This window comes from Eurosta solidaginis, chromosome 4 (assembly GCF_040869045.1).
Source record: "Eurosta solidaginis isolate ZX-2024a chromosome 4, ASM4086904v1, whole genome shotgun sequence".
Classification (NCBI taxonomy): Eukaryota; Metazoa; Arthropoda; class Insecta; order Diptera; family Tephritidae; genus Eurosta; species Eurosta solidaginis.
This window is the reverse complement of record NC_090322.1, coordinates 4,214,066-4,235,883: the sequence shown is the minus strand read 5'-3', so window position 1 is coordinate 4,235,883 and position 21,818 is coordinate 4,214,066. Positions and strand designations below refer to the sequence as shown.

General features: G+C 36.2%; 1 long non-coding RNA gene across 1 annotated transcript in view; it reads left to right on the top strand.

Moving 5' to 3' along the window:
* LOC137248787 (uncharacterized) overlaps window positions 1–21,818 on the top strand; it is a 330,700-nt gene that overhangs the window by 61,356 nt on the left and 247,526 nt on the right. The window contains exon 2 of the long non-coding RNA XR_010952187.1: window positions 6,151–6,664. This is a non-coding gene — a long non-coding RNA (uncharacterized lncRNA). The remainder of the gene's footprint in view (window positions 1–6,150; window positions 6,665–21,818) is intronic.

The window sequence follows — 21,818 nt, the reverse complement described above, 5'->3', positions numbered from 1 at the left end:
CACCTTCGTGAGATATACGTAATTAAAGGGAGCCATCTTTTTGGTTTTTTCGAATAACGGTAAATTGCAAATATCTCAAAAACGGTACCATAGAATCAAAAATGAACTCGATTTTCGGGGTCGTTTTACATACGAATTTCATAATGGCGTCTCTGGTAAATTTTGGCCGTCGACCAGTGTAATTCATTACAAAAGACCGATAAAGCAATGAAGCTTGGTAGGTGAGTTGAACTTATGATGCAGAATAGAAAATTAGTAAAATTTTGGACAATGGGTGTGGCACCACCCACTTTTAAAAGAAGGTAATTTAAAAATTTTGCAAGCTGTAATTTGGCAGTCGTTGAAGATATCATGATGAAATTTGGCAGGAGCGTTACTCCTATTACTATACATATGTACGATTAATAAAAATTAGGAAAATCGGAGAAGGACCACGCCCACTTAAAAAAAAAATTTTTTTAAAGTAAAATTTTAACAAAAAATTTAATATCTTTACAATATATAAGTAAATTATGTCAACATTCAACCCCAGTAATGATATGGTGCAACAAAATACAAAAATAAAAGAAAATTTCAAAATGGGCGTGGCTCCGCCTTTTTTCATTTAATTTGTCTAGGATACTTTTAATACCCTAAGTCGAACAAAAATTTACCAATCCTTTTGAAATTTGGTAGGGGCATAGATTTTATGATGCTAACTGTTTTCTGTGAAAATGGGCGAAATCGGTTAAAGCCACGCCCAGTTTTTATACACAGTCGTCCGTCTGTCTTCCGCATGGCCGTTAATACGATAACTTGAGCGAAAATCAACATATCACGTTCACGTACTTATCTGAACTCACTTTATCTTGGTATAAAAAATGAACGAAATCCGACTATGACTACGCCCACTTTTTCGATATCGAAAATTACGAAAAATGAAAAAATGCCATAATTCTATACCATATACCAAAAAAGGGATGAAACATGGTAATTGGATTGGTTTATTGACGCGAAATAAAACTTTAGAAAAAACTTTGTAAAATGGTTGTGACACCTGCCATATTAAGTAGAAGAAAATGAAAAAGTTCTGCAGGAAATAAAAAAACCCATGAAATCTTGGCAGGTATTACATATATAAATAAATTAGCGGTATCCAACAGATGATGTTCTGGGTCACCCTGGTCCACATTTTGGTCGATATCTGGAAAGCGCCTACACATATACAACTACCACCACTCCCTTTTAAAACTCTCATTAATACCTTTAATTTGATACCAATATCGTACAAACACAGTCTAGAGTCACCCCTGGTCCACCTTTATGGCGATATATCGAAAAGGCGTCCACCTATAGAACTAAGCCCCAAGCCGTTTTAAAATACCCATTAACACCTTTCATTTGATACCCATATCGTACAAACATATTCTAAAGTCATCCCTGGTCCACCTTTATGGCGATATTTCGAAACGGCTTCCACCTATAGAACTAAGGCCCACTCCCTTTTAAAATACTCATTAACACCTTTCGCTTGATACCCATATTGTAAAAACGCATTCTAGAGTCACCCCTGGTCCACCTTTATGGCGATATCTCGAAAAGGCGACCACCTATACAACTACCACCACTCAATCTTAAAACCCTCATTAACACCTTTCTTTTGATACCCATATTGTACAAACAAATTCTTGGGCCACCCTTGGTCCACCTTTATGGCGATATCTTGAAAAGGCGACCACCTATACAACTACCACCACTCCCTTTTAAAACCCTCATTAACACCTTTCTTTTGATACCCATATTGTACAAACAAATTCTAGGGCCACCCCTGGTCCACCTTTATGGCGATATCTCGAAACGGCGTCCACCTATGGAACTAAGGATTACTCCCTTTTAAAATACTCATTAACACCTTTCATTTGATACCCATATCGTGCAAACAAATTCTAGAGTCAACCCTGATCCATCTTTATGGCGATATCCCTAAATGGCGTCCACCTATAGAACTATGGCCCACTCCCTCATAAAATACTCTTTCCTTGAAAATTTAATGATAGCTCATAGCAATATAATTATAGCCGGGGACTTCAACTGTAATATACTTAATGATGTAAGATTTCCGCTACTTGTGGGAAATTTAGGCCTTTCCCTTGTAAATTATACCGCACAGACGCACTTTACAAGTACTTCGAGCACCCTATTAGATATCGTTCTTGTAAGCGATAAATCGAAAGTACTATTATATGACTCACTTCTTTCTTCCAACTTCTCCAAACACAATTTAATTTTTATAACGTATGATTTTCATTTCGCTTCTGACACCTCAAGTTTTTCATATCGCGATTTCAATTGTATAGACTACGGTCAACTCTATGCAGGTGTTAAGGCTGTAAATTGGAGCTCAATACATAGTATGACTTCTGCCGATGATCAGATAAGTTTTATTCGAAAGAATATAAGTATCCTCTTGACCAATTTGTTCCGCTTGTAACAAGGTCAGCTGGGTCCAAGAGGCAACCATGGTTTAACAATTTTATAAAGCAGCTAATAGGAAAACGCAACAAAGCTTATCTGAGTTGGAAACAAAATCGATCAGAGAGAGCTTATAATGACTACAAGAAACTGAGAAGTGACGTGACAAAAACAATTAAGAAGCAAAAAAGAAATTATTATGAATATCAGTTCAGTACAGCCATTGGCTCACAGAAGACGCAGATCCGCGAAATTGGCATTGGTAAAAAAACTACACATATCCGAATCGGTTAATGTAGATGAGTTAAACGCAACCTTTGCAAATTCCCCACATTCTCAGCATAATATTAACTATAATCGCTATAGTTCTGGTCCAAGTGTTACCTTACCCGTTTTTGCCTTTCAATGCGTCGATGAATGTGATGTGTTCGAGTCCATTCTCTCAATCAAGTCAAGCGCCGTTGGCCTTGATGGTGTTCACCCTAAACTCTTAAAATGTATCCTCCCAAAAATTCTTTCATATATCGTTTACGCTTTCAACTCTATTTTAACTACATCAGTTTATCTTAAATGCTGGAAAAAAGCTAAAATTATTCCTGTTCAGAAACGAAATGGTGACTTTCGACCCATTGCTATTCTGCCTTTTCTTTCTAAGGTTTTCGAACGCGTGATGCATCGACAGATAAATAGTTTTTCAATTTCTCAGCTCCAGCCTTGGAGCTGGTAAATACGTATCTTCTTGAGAGATATCAAGCAGTAAGCGTCGGTAGCTCCATGCCAAACTTTCTAAGTGTAGCCGAGGGAGTCCCCCAAGGATCTATACTTGGACCCTTATTATTCGTTCTATATATAAATGACCTGCCTGAAATTCTTAAATATAGCAAAGTGCACGTTTATGCAGATGACGTTCAAGTATATTTTGGCGGTCCCTCAGCCTGCATTAAGAACTGCGTACGAAATTTAAATTCTGATCTATGTCTCATAAATAAATGGGCTAGTGATAACGGGCTAGTCTTAAACCCAAGTAAGTCTAAATTCATCGCTATTTATAAAAAAAACCATTAACATAGATCAGTGCCCCAAAACAGCACTGAACTATGCTCCGATAAACTTTGTCGACACGGCAAAAAATCTTGGTGTAATTTTTAACAGAACATTAACTTGAATAATCACGTCCTTCCTACAATAGGCAAAGTATATGGTAGGTTACGAACACTATGGACCACACAACACTTCACACCAGTTAAAATTACATTGCTTTTGGCAAAGTCTTACTTGTTACCATCATTGCTGTATGGCTGCGAAGTTTTTGCCTATTGCGACTGTGAGTGTAGTAAAAAACTTAATGTAATTTACAATAACATAGCCCGCTATATTTATGATATACGTCCTTATGAACATATTTCCGAATATGCTAATAAGATATACAATATAACATTCGACAATCTACTTAAATTTAGATGCATTCACTCCTTCATAAAATAGTGTTGTTTAAGGAGCCTGTCTATCTATACGAAAGACTTCAGCTAGCACGGTCCGTGCGATCATCTCAACTACTGCATACAAGGTATGGCTCTCGAATTTCTGAGCGTAAATTTTTTGTTATAACAGTCTCTGGAATGTTTTGCCTTTGGAGATTAGAAGCATTTCTAACATAATGCACTTCAAAAGGAAACTATTGAGTCATCTAGCTTAACATGTTGAAATACTTTTGAAAATCCTTCACTCTTTTTTCTTTTCTCTTCTCCTTTCAAATCTTATATCTTTCTCTCTACAATTAAACACATTTAATATTATGTTATTTTAACACCAAACACTGTAAATAAAACTTATGGTTGTTGTGTTTGGAATTTATAAATAAATAAAATAAAAAAATAAAAAAAATAATGCCTTTCATTTGATAGACATGTCATACAAACACATTACAGAGTTTCCCTCGGTTCATTTTCCTACATGGTTATTTTCCCTTGTGTTGTCACCATAGCTCTCAACTGAGTATGTAATGTTCGGTTACACCCCAACTTAACCTTCCTTACTTGTTCTCTGCTATTTTTTAGGCACTGCGGATATTATCATTTGACCTTTCCAAAAATTTTGCTATTCATTTTTGATTATTTTTTCATACTTACTTTTCCTTAATTTGGAGCTCTCTATAACTAATAGTTATAAGTTATGCGCATAGCATTTTTTTCTCACTACATCGCTCCAGGTGCTCACAATAAAATCTAAATTTGCCAGCAGCCTGTGAGGCGTTCAAGTATGCAATTACCTTCTAGTATATCCATTATCAGACTCTAACTTACAAAATATATGCTCACATAGCAATCAACGAAAGTATACGCCGGTAAAAAATTAAATATTTCAGTTACTGTCAACATACTTAAAAACCAAAAAAATGCTTCAAATCAGACAAAAATTGAAAATGAAAAAAAAAATCATATAGGGCCTACTATTTGCATAGCTTGGCTCTTGTACGATTTATTATGCGCCTAAATGTATGCACTCGCATTTTACTGTCGAAAATCGTGTGTATGAAGTGACAGCGAGATTGATTGATAACTTGATGGAGTTGCGTTGCGGAATGCAAGTTATATGTGACAAAAAACGAGACAAAAAAGCTAACAGATACTAATAAAAAACATTCATGCGTATCGAAGCGTCAAATAGAAATTACCCAGGTTAGAGTTTATGTGCAAAGGTCTGTGGGTTCCAAAGTGAAATTAAGTAATTTTATTTAAGTTTAATTGAGCTATTTCTGTGTGACACTTTAGCTAAGTACTTTTACAAATATATAAATTAAAAAAAAATGTATATTCTGTTGCTCATTTTTAGGTACTAACACAGTTGGTAAAAAAAAATGTAAGGCAAAATTTTATTTGTACTGGTTTTTACATATTTACTTACATACTCTTAGGCGCAACGTTGAAACGCCGAAGGAGAAATTTTTTTGTGTAGACAGATAAAAGCGATAGCTTAATAATGAAAAAAAAAATACTGTTCTGACTGAAGTCTGATGTCCACGAAATTGTCAACTCTTGTGTCAATATCCTGTATTGAACTGGTTCTAATTTTACTACCACTAAGCCATGAAAACTTCGGTATAAACAATAACAAACTCCTCTACTTGACTTACTTTCTTTAGTTGATTTTCCAACAGGCTGGAGAAATTGTGTATACTGGAACAATTTTCGGCCATTCCTTGTCAAACCGGTTTGTCTGGAAACCAAATTTGGCAAGGAATGACGGAAATTCGCTATTCTACTTGCTTTATGCTTCCTTCCAAACGATATTACGCCCTCCTTTGTGCACTTAACTGCCTACCAGCCAGTACAAGTAAGTTTTTAAATTTCTCAGTAAGTATTTTCTTGACTTTATATTATTTCTAAGATGTAATACTTGTAATCCATCCACTGATGCCATAACTCTTTTGTTTATCATTCGTACATGTATGGGTACTCAATGTGAACAAATATACTCTCCTCGAAATTTAGTTGTGTTCGTTGCCTCATATCTGACGTTACAAAGTGGGTACTGTGCAAATATTTCCCGTGATTTTGGAAACACAATTTTTTCCTGTAATAAAAGCGCAGATTTAAAAACAATTTTAGCAACTGATAGTCTAAAATTCCTGAATTTGTATTACTTATTTAAACTTTTAGATTAATTTCTATTTTTTTTTTTTCATTTCACTTTTTGTAGCAATTCTCGTATCAATAACAACTTGCACAGCAGTGTAATATAATAACCCATTCAATCAAAGCGAGAATGATTACGAAATTGAGTGGCAGAATACAAATATACAGAAACTGGTACAGTTATGCCAAACAATGCAAAACGATGTTAACTTAACCAGCTGAATGAATCAATGAAGCGTACATGGAGGCCAATACTCGAACGAGTCACGGATAACGATAAAAACATGTTCGCACAATTCAAAAGACAAATAAAGCAACAAAAATTTAACTTTTTTCAATTAGAACTGTAAAAAAACTGCATAACAAGAATTCGTGATATAAGTGCAATGGTGAGAATAATCCAATATGGTTCTACAAGAATCATTTCGAGTGGCGTGGATCAATACACACCCCAATAATAGCCACTGACAATAAAAAGAAGAAAAAGCGAGAAAAAAAGTAAAATATAGTCAACAAAAAACGAAAGCAAACAAAACCATTAAAGCAAACGAGTCCAATAGAAAATGCAGCGACAGCAGGTAAGCATTTAAGTTTAAGCGTATTTATTTGTAAGAACTGGGTTTATTGTAACCGATTTCACGGTTAAGCGGGTATTTGATTTGAGGCCATTGTTCATTATTCCATTTTTTGGTTAGAACTGATTTCTCTAGACTGCTGTTGGTGGTCTTAGAATGAAATCTTAGCGCCTCGTTCTTATATCCTGTTTGCGGAGTCAAGTTTTATTTTTTGTAACTCACATTCGATCTTTGAAAGCGATATATTATTTCTCGTATCCGTTGGTACTTGTTTGTAATAGTTTCTTGGTCATGCAGTATCGAGTTTAATATCCCTTAGACTCTCGTGTCGCAGAAACTGTTACTTCAAAGTAATCGGTTTTCTATATCCAGTCCGTTTTTTTCTACAGCCTAATACTAGTTGTGGCAAGAACAATAACAATAGCAGCGTCGATTGCTCGCTTTCAGGCCATTTCTTGTTTTGATGCTTTCGTCGTTTCCATTTACTTCCCTTGTTGTGCCTGCACAATCTTAAATTTGTTTTCATTTACTGCCAGTTTTACTCTTTTTTATAAGGCGATGTTTTGTTTTTGTTTTTTGTTTGCTATTTACTGCTAGTTAGAGTGTTGTTCTTGATAGGAATGGAATTAAGATATCAGTACACAAGCCTCGAGCTTCCGAAAATTGTTTTTGTTTTTACGTTGTACCAACACGGTACCCGGTGACGCTGGGATTTAGCTATAACAGAGCTAGATTCATCTCTTTCCCTGTTATCACCCACCTCTCGCCTTTTCAGGGCGTTTTGCCTAACTCCTGTTACTTGCAATTACAGCACAGCAACCCAATTTCCTCCTCAAGTTTACTTCTTCATTAGATGAAATTTCAATTTTTATATATCTACATCTCCAACTTCCTATACCCTTTCTCTTTAGCTTTGTCGCTCTTTTCTATGTCGGAAATGGCACCATTTACTCCTTGAATCCCGTTCAGCTTGCGCGGTATCGAAATGGCATCTACTTTTTCCCGTCCATCGCTAGCTTTGTTTATTTTTCAACTCTTTTTGCTATAGCAATTTTTGTCGCTTGATTTCTAATCTACTTTAAGCCGCCTTAGGTTACACTGATTTGAGAGACTTTTGTTGTTGCAAGTTGCACTTCACACAATATTTGAAATTCAAGTGAAAAACGACTTAAGTCAATTGAAATTGAATATTGAGATTCCAAGGCGTATGAGGATAAAAATAGTTATCTTGTTATGTGCAGTGAAATTTGAAGATTTCAATTATAGTAGCACTGCTATTAATATCTAGGTATGTGCTGGAACTTTTTTTTTAGTTGAAGGTTTGATATTTGACATAAAAAGGACCTCAGCGAAAATTTACTTGCTTTTCAGACTACGTTCGGAGTCGGCATAAATCATGTAGGCCTCGTCTCGATAATTTTTAGGAAAAATTAAAGTGGTAGCACGACGTGAATTGGGAAGAAATTTCGGCGTAAATCTCTTCGAAAGTATATCGCACCTTGTATACCAAGAAGGTTCGACATGATCATAGCAAATCGGTCTCCAAACGTTCGGGAAAGTACTTTAGCGGAGCAAAATAAGGAAAAGGACCATCAAATTATATCGCACTCCCAAAAGCCTTTGTTGAGTTTCTTTATTGCTACAGGAAGAACAAGAAAGAGGCATATCTATGACAATTTCAACGTTTGAGCCCAGTATTCTCTTCTCTTCAGATAGCAAACGGCCAACAGAGATGAGCAACTTTGCCGTCGATTGAGTACAAGCGATACATTCATCTTTACTTATAGTTTAAATAGTCAATATCGTACTAAAGATCATAAGCCAGGAACCCATTTAAGCCATAGAAAACGGCCTATTGACTACTTGACGATGAAAATATTTTGAACATGTTTCACAAAATTCGATTTTTACTGCTCTTGACTTCTTTGCAGCTGTGAAGCTTCTGTAGATACTGTGAATTCAACTGTCTCAAAAATTTAATCTACTTAGTCTAAAAAGCTTATATTCTGTACAGTGGAAGGTGCTCACCAATCGTCATAAATCTAATGTCTTGATACTCCTACTCATATTCAAGATATAAAAGGCCTTTTGTTCCTCCATACCGGCGGAAAGTGTACCGTTGAGTTGCATGAAGCACCCACTTGCAATCTTCGTTATACCTCCGTCCTGTCCAACATATTATGATAAGTAAATAAGTAAAAAATGCGTCATACCATTCAGAGTAGTTTGTATCCAATCTGCCTTGTATATTTATTCTTAGCGTATGCTTTGCAGGTCGTACTTACGCTTTTTCTACTACCATTCGCAACATCCGCGATAGTAACGAGTCGACAAAATTGACGTGAAAAAAACTGAGCGAAAGTCCATGCGATAGAGAGATCGGCGGTATCGAACCTCGTTGGAGTTACTTGGGCATCTCAATGTCTTCATTTTCGGGGTTTAAGGCACGGGGTTAAGCACATGAAACTGCAGATGGGATGTGCTGAAAAGATTTATTTATTTATTTATTTCAAAGTAAATCTAGGACAGGTCAAAATATCCTTACAGACTATTTAAAAATTATTAGCTTAAATATTATCTACCATATCAATTCATTAAGTAGAAGTTTAAACTTTGATTTATTTACTGAAAAATCAATTTCCCTGGCATTAGTAAGAAGATTGAATTCCTTCAATGCCCTAGCAATAGGCGAATTAGCGACATATGTCGTTCTGGCTCTATCCAATAAAAAATATCATGATTTCAGTGTTCTATATGGTATATTCAAGCGAATACGCTCCAAAAGAAACGACGAGTCAATCGTTCCCCCTATCAAATCATAAATAAAAGTCAGCGCTAGAATCTTCTACCATCTAGGAACTTCAGTCTTATAAGTAGACAACTAGGGTAGTAAGATGGTAAGGGATCCTGAAAACGTAATGACAGGAGCCCAAAACGCAACAATTTTTTATGGATCATTTCAAGTCGCTGTATATGACAAGCGTGGTATGGTCCCAAAACGAAGGAAGCATATTCCAGTTTACGTCGTACAATCGATGTATATAGAAGCTTTAATGTATATAGATAATGGAAATCCGAACTAAAGCGGCGAATGAACTCTGTTAAACCACCATTGGGTGTTATTTTGAGGAAAATTTAGCAATGCACTTATTCAGGAGCAACCGATATGCTTGCGAGGACCTAAGTTCCTAAGGATCGTGTTTAGATACGAAAATAAGGACTATAAATAAAATATATTTGGTTGAATGAAAGTGTCCAAGCGAGATGCATGGCGAAGCTTCTGCGAAAACGTAGAAGGCTGCAATGAATCCGCGAGATTTAGAAAAATACTCTCTAGGAACCCCGCTCCTCTGGGGTATCTGAGAGATGATGGTGGGGACTGGTCGATGAGTAGCGAGGAGTCCCTAAGGCTTTTACTGGACAATCATTTTCCCGATGTCCCAGTTGCGCAGGGATCTTCGCCTGCATGGTCGGCGGTCGTTGGCCATGCAGAAGTGCCTGCCATTCCAATACGGGAAAGTCAGATAACCTGGGCTATAGGGTCGTTCAAGCCCTATAAGTCTCCGGGCCCGGATGGAATCATTCCTGCGCAGCTTCAAAGGTTTTTGGGGATTTCCTGCCGCTGGTTGGCCATCATATATACTAACTGCCTCAGGCTTAACTATATCCCGAAGTCTTGGCACACGGTTAGGGTTATTTTCATTCCGAAGGCCGGCAGAAGCTCTCATGTATCACCTAAGGATTTCAGGCCAATCAGTCTCTCGTCGTTTCTTCTTAAGACGTTTGAGCGGTTGATTGACCTGTACCTACGGGAATGGATACCTCGGGGGTTACTGTCGGCTTCACAACATGCGTACTGCAAGGGCAGATCGACGGAAACGGCTCTCCATTCGATTGCAAAGCAAATAGAGGGGTCCCTAGAACACAAAGAGTATGCTCTGGGTGCCTTTCTAGACATCGAGGGAGCTTTTAACAATGTCTTACCGGGGTCAATCGAAAGAGCTCTGGTGGGTTTAGGAGTCGAGGCGGCTCTGGTTGAATTTATTAGCAAACTTCTATGCGGCAGAATTGTCGCACCGGAGTGGGGAGGGCCATAATTAAGAGGAAGGTGTGCAGGGGCACGCCACAGGGGGGTGTCCTATCTCCTCTCCTCTGGGTTGTGGTAGTCAACGAGCTTCTTGTGGAGCTGGAAGCCAATGGTTGTCGGGTGGTTGCCTATGCAGATGACCTCGCTATCCTAGTCAGAGGCAAATTTCTGGTTGCCCTGCGCGATGTTCTTCAGGGCTACCTGGATACTGTGGCTAGGTGGGCTGAATCATGTGGGTTGGCGGTCAATCCGGGAAAAACGGAATTGGTCCTTTTCACAAGAAGATATAAGGTGCCCGATTTCAGAACTCCCTCGATTGGAGGGGTACCGTTGGTACTTTCTGATAGGGTTAAATATTTGGGGATTGTTTTGGACAAGAAACTGTCCTGGAGACCCAATGTGGAAGATCGGGCCAGGAAGGCCGCCATTGCCTTGTACTGCTGCAGAGGAGCTATCGGAAAGGGATGGGGACTCTCGCCAAGAATAGTACACTGGCTTTATGAGATGGTGGTCAAACCGATTCTGCTATATGGGGTGCTAGTCTGGTGGAAAGCACTGGACACGGCGAGCACCTCCAAAATGTTAGTGTCAGTGCAACGGACGGCGCTGATCGGTATCAGTGGCGCTCTCAGAACAACGCCTACCTTGGCACTGAACGTCATGCTGAACATATACCCAGTAGATATTGCGGGAAAGGCGGCCGCGGCAAGGTCGTTGGTCAGGCTTCGTGATATGGGATATAGACTTTCTGACCGCGGACACTCTAGCCTTCTTACCAGTTTCGACTTCATCCCGGACAGAACGGACTACTGTATGCCGATAACAGCTCCCTATACAACCTTCACCCCAGTTATTCCAGAGAGCGAGGATTGGGAAAGAGGAATTATCTGGGGCATGGGACCGGTTAACTTGTTCACGAATGGGTCAAAGCTGGATGGAAAGGTTGGTGGGGGGGTCTTTTGTCAAGAGCTAAATTTAAGCCGCAAGTTTAAGTTGGCTGATCACTGCAGTGTATTCCAAGCGGAAATTGCTGCGATTAAGGATGCGGTGTATGGAATGCTATCCAGTGCTACCAAGGTTAGGGAATTTAACATCTACTCTGATAGCTAATCGGCTATCAAGGCCTTGAGCTCAACTACAGTGCGATCGAGGGTGGTCTGGGAGTGCCTGACCTCGCTTGCGATTGCATCGAATTATTTTACAATTAAGATTATCTGGGTCCCGGGCCATAGTGATATCCCGGGTAACTGTCAAGCGGATCTCTTAGCCGCATCGGTACAACTGAACCGGATGAAGATGGCTGTAGGGACTTCGGGATCCCGCTGGCCACCTGTGGATTGCTCCTCCATAGCTGGGCCTCGAATCAGCTCAGCAAACGTTGGGCGGATACCACGTCTTGCAGGGTAGCAAGATCTTTCTGGCCGAAAGTGGATGGCAGGAGGTCTGCTGAAATAATTGGGTTCACTAAGGCTCACCTATCAATGGTCATTGGGGTTTTGACAGGGCACTGTCCTATGGGTGTCCATGCGGTACGTCTCAATATACTGGAAACTCCATCCTGCTGCAGCTGTATGGAGGATGATGAGGTGGAATCACCAAATCACTTTATGCTTGATTGTCCAGCTTTTGCCAGAATTAGGCGAAAGTACTTCGGTCGCGACTCACTTGGATCTCCCGAGGATATATCCAAAGTTGAGATCGGTATCATTCGGAGCTTTATCGTTGCTACCCAACGATTCTCTAAGTAGCTGGATCTAGGTCACCGTTATTTTTGGTGTATGTGGTATCACAACGGACCTTCGTGTTGTCCAAGTGAGCTATCCTTATCAGGGCAGCTACCACCTAACCTATCCTATCCTAAGTGTCCTCACTTGGTGACATTTACAATGGGTAGAAATTTCTTCGAATGGAACTAGGAAATTTAAATGCACACAACTCTGACTTCCACAACTCGTCACGCCGTTCAAGCTGCCAGCTGGCTAAAACCACAAGCTAAACAATGGAGAAAATTTGCTTTGCCGGAAGTAATCGCAAAGAAAAAGCTCTAACAATATGTAACCAATAATGGTCATCCAGGCTACGCAGTTCAATGCAGTCAGCTGAAAAGCCAAACTTGCATAAGAAGATTTCCCAAAAAAGGAAAAACAGAAACAAAATGGATCAACACAAAACAAATTGGAGGCGATTAGAAAAATGCGGTGATTGGAAATTATAGAAAGCGAAGGGGGAAGTAGCTTTAAGAGCAAATGAAAACTCAAAAATTATGAGTGAAGAACGCCATGAGGGAAAACTACTTGAATTATTGCCGTCATCCAGTGAGTTTTACAGCTCCGGGTCAAGCTCAATTCTCACGGGAATGCTCTGGATCATTCAGAGGCTTGAGAAGCAGATGTCGTGATATTTTCGCAAACGCGAAATGTGATAGGCAGATGTCGCCGCTGTTTTTAATTTAACTCATACGGCGAAGGGCTAAGCAGCGACATATATTTTTGAAAAAGTAGGTTTATTAAAGGCAGCATTGCCAAACTAAAGACAAGTAATTAACAAATTATCTGAAAAGAATCTGCAAAATCGAAATCATCTCAGCACATGAGCCCTCTCCTGACCACAGAAATATTGCCACGAATTTAAAGCTGTAACAAGTCCCATGTCTACACACACACACATATACTTGCACACAATGTCATTGATTGGTTAGCTGCGAATACAAACAAGACAGCTATTGTCACGTTGGAAATAAATACAATAAAAACAACAATTACAATAACAAGCAGCTAACATAGCTTTAACAGATATTACAAGCCCAAAGCACGAAATTTTGTTGTAAAGCGCGCACAAAATTTTGAACTCAACGCCTATATGGATGAATGGCTAGCGATGGATAGGCAAAAACGTAGCACCGAAGTAGAGCGAAAAATGTTAGAAGGGCAATGAAAAGTGAAAAACATGCTTACGGAACGGCTAAAAATGTGTTCAAACAAAAGAATGCTTACTTCACAATAGACTGTTTTGTAAGTGGACTCTAGACTGAATTAAGAGACATTGTGACTTCGTTGGGTAATGATGATGAATGTCACCAAAAATGGGGGAACATAAAAGTGATGTGATGTTCGTACTTGAGCGTAACTAGAGCAAAGAATGTGCTTTACGCAATTAACTGATAGGCCAGTGAGCTGTGTAAAGGTGATGAGTTACAGACTGAATGATGATAGTAGCAGCTGAATGATCAGAACCATAGCATAGCGTTAATTAACGGGAAATAATTAAGCTTAACATCACAGTCTACCAGTCAGATTGACATAACAAAGCATAACATAAGCAATATAAAACATCAAAAACGTTACACAACAAGAACAAACAAAAACATAACAAAATAAAATGTGTCACTTAGCATTGCATAACATAAAATAACACAGCGGAACATCATACTAAATAGCTTTATAATAATGGAAAGTTTCCTAATGGAGTTTTCTTGCAAAGTTTGAAAGTACAACATAGTTAATTTTAATGTGCAAATGTTATTGAACAATTTTAAAATGGTTTTGAAAAGTTGAAATTGTTTTTCAGAAAATTTCAAATACGAACTTTAAGATTTTTCACAAAAAAAAAAAAACTAAACTTTTCTACATATATTATGAAATCTAATATATAAAATTCTTCTGTCCCGGTGTTAGAGGCTTAACTCCTCAGAAACGGCTGAACCGATTCTCATGAAATTTTGTGAGCATATTGGGTAGGTCTGAGAATTGGAAAACGTCTACCTTTTTTTCGCTATGTGCCTAGGGTCTTGAGATCAAAACGTGGACCCGGGTACCCCTAGAATATATTTATTCAATATGGATATCAAATGAAAGCTGTTGATGAGTGCTATAGTACAGGAAAATTTTCATACAACTGGCAGGCTAGGATCTCGAGATATAGCCCAAAACGTGGACCCGAGTACCCCTAGAATGTGTTTATACGATATGGATATAAAGTGAAAGCTGTTGCTGAGAGCTCTAAAGTTCTTTGTGATATTCGATTTAGTCGCATCAACCTGGCAAAACTGATAAATATGCATGCGAAGCCGAAATAAAGGCAAGAATTAATAATACCCACATACCTATTTACATATGTCCTATTCGATTTGCCTGAAATTTCGTATATAAATTTGCCTATATTAGTATTTACGATGCTTTTTTTCCGGGAAGTATACCAGAGACGGATTAGAACTAGGACTTGGCCTGAGACTGAGACTCGGAGTTGCACTGGGACTGAGACTCGGAATGGGCCTGGAACAAAATACATACCACCCTCTGGGACTGGCAATAAGAGATGAAGAAGAAGGAGAAAAAGTTGAGAGAAGAGAAAAGAGAGAAGCAGACTGAGAAAGAGATAGAATGAGACGAAGATGGAGATGAAGCGAAAAAGACGGAGGGAGGAGTGAATAAAAAGATTAGGAAAAATTGTAGAGGGGTAGGGCAGAGTTTTGCGGAAAAATCTTATTAAAATATATGCAGATAGGCCAAATTTAGGGCAGAACAACGTCTGCCGGGTCTGCTAGTAAATTTATAAATATTAAATTACTGAAATAATTTTTCCAATATTTTCACAAAAAAATGTTTTCAAACTGTAAAATTATTGTTTTTTTTGAAATTAAAAGTGAATCTAAATTTTGAAAGCTTTTTAACCATTTTCCTCACTTTTTTAACAAACACGTTTTTAATAATTTTTTTCAGAAAACTAGACTTTCTAACTATATTAGGAAGCCTTTGAAATTTGAAATAAATAAAAGTTTTGAAAATTATAAATTAGTTTTTGTTTTGAGAATTTTCACAAAATAATATTTGGAAATATTTTTAAATATATTTTTCCCGAAAACTAAACTTTCCTTCTACATCTAGAAATATTTGAAATTTAAAATGAATAAACTTTTTTCCCCTTCTCTCACAATAACTGTTTTTGAAAACCTTTAAAATAATTTATTCCAGACAATTCTACACATATTTGAAATAAGGAAGTCTTTGAAATTTGGAATAAATAAACATTTTGAAATATTTGAATTAGGTTTTTTTTAAGTTTTCACAAAATAATATTTTGGAAAAAATTTTAAATAATTTTTTCCAGAAAACTAATCCTTCCTTCTTCATCTACAAATATTTGAAATTTAAAATGAATAAAAATATTTGAAATAAATTTTTCCGAATTTTTCACAATAACTGTGTTTGAAAACCTTTAAAATAATTTGTTCCATATATTTTGAAATCAATTGAAATTTTGATGTGCTTGAAATATTTATTTCAGATTTTCTGTTTCAAAAAAAAAAAAAAAAAGGATTTTTAAGAATTTTTAAATAAATTATTCTAACCTAAAATTTTAAAGTAATTGCTTCATTGCTTCTGGGTTTTTAACAAAAAAAAAAAAAAAGCAGTAAAGTAATATTTTTTCCAGATTGTCCACAAAAAAAAAACTAAACTTTTCTACGTATGTTTGCTAATTTTTGAATAAACAATTTTAAAATAATAATAAATCAACGTAAGGGGCGGTAACCTCCTTTCCTACAGATTGGCGGGACGGGACCTTCTTTTAATTGAAAAAATGGTGGCCGCCGCTTTTTCAGAATAATAGATTTTTAAAAATTAAAAAAACAAAAATACATACATACATATTTCTTTTATTTTTTTTCTCAAATTTTACACAGAAAAACAACACACATCAATAAATTTGTGAAAACGTTTTAATTCTCAAATAAAAAAAGAATTTAAATTTTTAAATAGCGAAAGTTATTGTTAGCAAAAATTTGATTGAGAGAAAAATTTTTCTTAAAACGCTCAGAAATAATTACGAATATTGTTTTTGGCGATTTTTCACAAAAAAGTTTAAATTTTCTATTTTTTCACTTGTAAAAACTTTTGGGGTTATAATATAAAAAATACTTGTATCGTTTTTTAATTAGTTGCGAAACAAAAGTTTATTTTGAAAAACTATTTAACTGTAGATATTTTCTTATCTGTATTTAAATAGCGAGACATGCTCATATTGCTTTATATAATATTTTTATTCATTTTAAATTTCAAATATTTGTAGATGAAGAAGGAAGGATTAGTTTTCTGGAAAAAATTATTTAAAATTTTTTCCAAAATATTATTTTGTGAAAACTTAAAAAAAACCTAATTCAAATATTTCAAAATGTTTATTTATTCCAAATTTCAAAGACTTCCTTATTTCAAATATGTGTAGAATTGTCTGGAATAAATTATTTTAAAGGTTTTCAAAAACAGTTATTGTGAGAGAAGGGGAAAAAAGTTTATTCATTTTAAATTTCAAATATTTCTAGATGTAGAAGGAAAGTTTAGTTTTCGGGAAAAATATATTTAAAAATATTTCCAAAATATTATTTTGTGAAAATTCTCAAAACAAAAACTAATTTATAATTTTCAAAACTTTTATTAGAGAAACATGTCCTAGTAACCATCGCCGTTTGTAAACTTTGCAATTTTTCTCTAATATCAATAGTAAAAAATTATGTTTGAAAAATTTTGTGTTTATTATTTCATTGTTTTGAAAAAAAGTATTTTTTTTCATAAAAATTCAAAATTTGTTTTTTTTTTGCAAAAAATTTAAAAAGAATTTTGTTTACATAAATGAATTTGTTGAAGACAACAAAATATGTTTTAAATTTTTTTATACACAATTTTTTTGGAATAAATGAAAAACTTTTTTATAAAATATTTTTTTTTTATTTTAACGACAAAATTAATTTTTTAAATTTTTTTCATTTATACAAAAAAATTATTTTCATTGCAGCGAATGCCCTTAGTTTTTATGAAAAACATTTGTTTGATCGGATTTTTTTTGCACCATTCAACAATCTGGAAAACTTGTTTATAATACGAAATGAAAACAAGTAAGGAAGGCTAATTTCGGGTATAAACGAACATTACATACTCAGCTGAAAGCTTTGGACAAAGAGGATAAATATAATAAGATACGTCACTCGTTACTTTGCATAATGTTTTTGGTTGTGGTAATCACAGGTTTTTTTGGGCGAGATTTGCATAAATGTCTTTATACATTTCCGTGGGGTATTTAATTAATAAATTAATTCTCTTTCCAAAAATCACATTTGCATAAGGTGCCTACACAACATGGATAAATGCGAGACAACTAAAAAATGTCCCTCATAGAAAACATTAGGCATCAATTTTTTTAATTTCCAGCGAGTTACTCGCCACTCGTAGCAGACTGGTGGCTCTTACTATATTTATCTTCTTTGCTTTGTAGACAAAATAAGAGAAAAACACCATGTAGGAAAATGAAACTAGGGTAACCCTGGAATGCGTTTGTATGACATGGGTATCAAATGGAAGGTATTAAAGAGGATTTAAAAGGGAGTGGCCCTTAGTTGTATATGTGAAGGCGTTTTCGAGATATCGACCAAAATGTGGATCAGGGTGACCCAGAACGTCATCTGTCGGGTACCGCTAATTTATATATGTAATACCACGAACAGTATTCTTTCCATGATTCCAAGGGTTTTTTGATTTCGCCCTGCAGAACTTTTTCATTTTCTTCTACTTAATATGGTAGTTGTCACACCCATTTTACAAAGTTTTTGCAAAGTTAAATTTTGCGTCAAAAACCAATCCAATCACCATTTTTCATACCTTATTTCGTATTTGGTATAGAATTATAGCATTTTTTTTTTCATTTTTCGAAATTTTCGATATAGAAAAAGTGGGCATGGTCATAGACGGATTTCGCCCATTTTTAATATCAAGATAAAGTGAGTTCAGATAAGTACGTGAACTAAGTTTAGTAAAGATATATCGAGTTTTGCTCAAGTTATCGTGTTAACGGCCATGCGGAAGGACAGACGGTCGACTGTGTATAAAAACCGGGCGTGGCTTCGACCAATTTTCACAGAAAACAGTTACCGGCATAGAAGCTATGCCCTTACCAAATTTCACAAGTATTGGTAAATTTTGGTTCGACTTATGTCATTAAAAGTATTCTAGCCAAATTAAATGGAAAAGGGCGGAGCCACGCCAATTTTAAAATTTTCTTTTATTTTTGTATTTTGTTGCACCATATCATTACTGGAGTTGAATGTTGACTTAATTGACTTATATACTGTAAAGATATTAAATTTTTTGTTAAAATTAGACTTTTTATTTTCGTCATTTAAGTTCGTCATCCAATTTTGCAAATTTTTATGTAGTAATAGGAGTAACGCTCCTGCCAAATTTCATCATGACATCTTCAACGACTGCTAAATTACAGCTTGAAAACTTTTGAATTACCTTATTTTAAAAGTGGGCGGTGCCATGCTCATTGTCCAAAATTTTACTAATTTTCTATTCTGCGTCATAAGTTCAACTCACCTACCAAGTTTCATCGCTTTATCCGTCTTTGGTAATGAATTATCGCACTTTGGTTTTGTGAAATTTTCGATATCGAAAAAGTGGGCGTGGTTATAGTCCGATTTCGTTCATTTTAAATTGCGATCTGAGATGAGTGCCCAGGAACTTACGTACCAAATTTCATTAATATACCTCAAAATTTACTCAAGTTATCGTGTTTACGGCCGGACGGACGGACATGGCTAAATGAATTTCTTTTTTTGCCCAGATCATTTTGATATATAGAAGTCTATATCTATCTCGATTAGTTTATGCCGTTAATTATTACCGTTATGCGAATAAAATTAATGTACTCTGTGAGCTCTGCTCAGCTGAGTATAAAAAAACTTCACGTTCATTTGACTTCGAAAGTAACTGTGCTTATCTTCGAGTCGCTCATTTATTCTGATTTGATAAGACGAAGTGCTTTGCAAGCTTAGACGAAAGATATAAGAAAACAAACGGCGGAGTAGAATCCAATTAAGAAGAAATACATCCATACCAGCAATCATTTCTGTTTGCGTCTGCAGTTTTTGCAAACAAAATTACAAATGCATGTTAAGTAATTGCGATCTATTTCGTATTTGCATTACATTGAAATAGAAGTTTGTTTTGATATGTACGGTATGATTAAATAATCAAACTGCCTTCCCACTTTCACTTTCAAAGCTCGGAATCATTTTCTTTTTGGCGAAGTAGCCTCCCACATGCCATCCTTTAACTTGTTTCACTTTTTTATCCAACAGCTGTCACCAAATGTAAGCGGCCATAAAATGTTCAAAATATTAACAAAAACACATTTATTTGCTAGTTTAACGACTTGCACACATACAAACGTACGTACACAAGTATTTACCATATGGGTACATTAGAGTTGACAAGCAAACAACGTTTATAGCATAACGTAAAATTAGCAAACAAAATTAAAACTTTATGTAAATTTACTCAGCAACGCAAATCGACGCAAGAGTTTTGCGATATGAAGCATACTTTCGGGAGTCATTCAAAGAGAGAGAAAAAATGTTTAATGTGTACGAGGGTGGACAGATTTGAGTTTTTTGTTTATTGCTTGCGTCTTTTGTTGTTGGTAAGAGCATGAATTATTCATGCTGCCTGCGAGATTTAAACATTGGAAAGATGAAATCTCCTATAAAGAAATTTTAGGCAGAAATTCAGAAATTGCCATTGGCAGATATGCAAATTTGTTATTCGCATAATTGAGACCTAAGAAACGTGAGTTCTAAGAATAGATGATATTCCAAGAAACAATTGGCATGCGAAATAGAGTGAAGCTGATTAACTTGCTGAAAGATATAATATTAACTAGCTGTATTGGCTTTGAATATACATCATAGCAGATTGTTATCTAAAACTATGTAGGGATTTCATTTGGGTGTGCATATTTACAAAAGTTTTTCGACGAAATTCATTATAGTTAATGCTGGTATCGCTTGCAAACCGTTACAACTATTCATACCGAAGTTCTATAGGCCAAAGATTCGATCTATAATAAATGGCACATTTGCTGAGAAACTGTTCCAATCACATTTCCATAGTACAAATGTAATCATATTAACGTTTAAGCTATAAACAGTTGTTCATAACACTCAAATAGGTGAATAAGCAAGATATTAAATTTCTGGGTTTATTACCTTATAAGCAATATCGCTTATACCACGACATCATTGGTTATATAAATAATACTTCTATAAAACTCACGATTTAATCGATTGTCATCTCAGTTTGGGTCTTGACTAAAACTTCAGCCTCAACTTCGATACAAATGTTCAAACCGTATTTCTGTTCTCTTTCCCTTTATGGCAGTAATCTCGTTGTCTCCTCAAAAAATTCATAGCTCACTGCAACTTTCGTGTCTTAAACCAAAAGTTGTCCAGCTACAAGAAAATGAGCTTGTAGGCTCTTTCTCGAATATAAGGGAAACAGATGCCGCGATTTGTTAATAATAACATAATGTGGGGCGGCGATTTTTCGCTAAAGCAGTCTCTGGAAAGAATTGGGGCAGAGAGAAGCACACATCTATATAGGGTCCAAGGCATATGGGAATGAAAAACAGATGAACCAGATAAAAAGGGCGCGTCCTTGAAGCTTGCTACGTAGATGTCGAGATTAAGAGAAAGCGAGAAGTGCACATGATCGACCAAGCGGGAAAGGCGTGGGTTCAAGCGCGGGGCTGTAAAGTGTCGAAAATTACGTGTATGTCTTACAACCTTAGACTAACAGAGTTGCTTTTATCACTAAAAAGAGAGAACAGTAGATTGACGACGGGTATTCTGGCTGGAAACTGCCTTCTGGAGTCACATGCCTTCAAATTAGGGTTGGCCAGTGATAGGAGATGTCGGAAGTGCGGGTTGAACGAGGAAACGATCTTCTGGTAATACTACGGACTCCCTCAGTCTATGTGAGGTCCTCATGCACCGGCCAGTTCAAACTAACCTAACCTACCCACTGCGAAAATCACATAATATTGGTTTATAATAGCACAGCTACTTGTTTCTATGATAAAAGCAGTGAAAGTCTTTGGGTTGCTTTTATAGGTAGGCATAAGTGCGATCTAGACGTGGCTCTGTTAGTCGCTGAGACTTTTTCCAAGCTATCGCTGCGATTTAGTGCAATAAGTCGCTGTGACAAAATCACAGGTACATGAATATTTACTAAATTTATTTTAGTA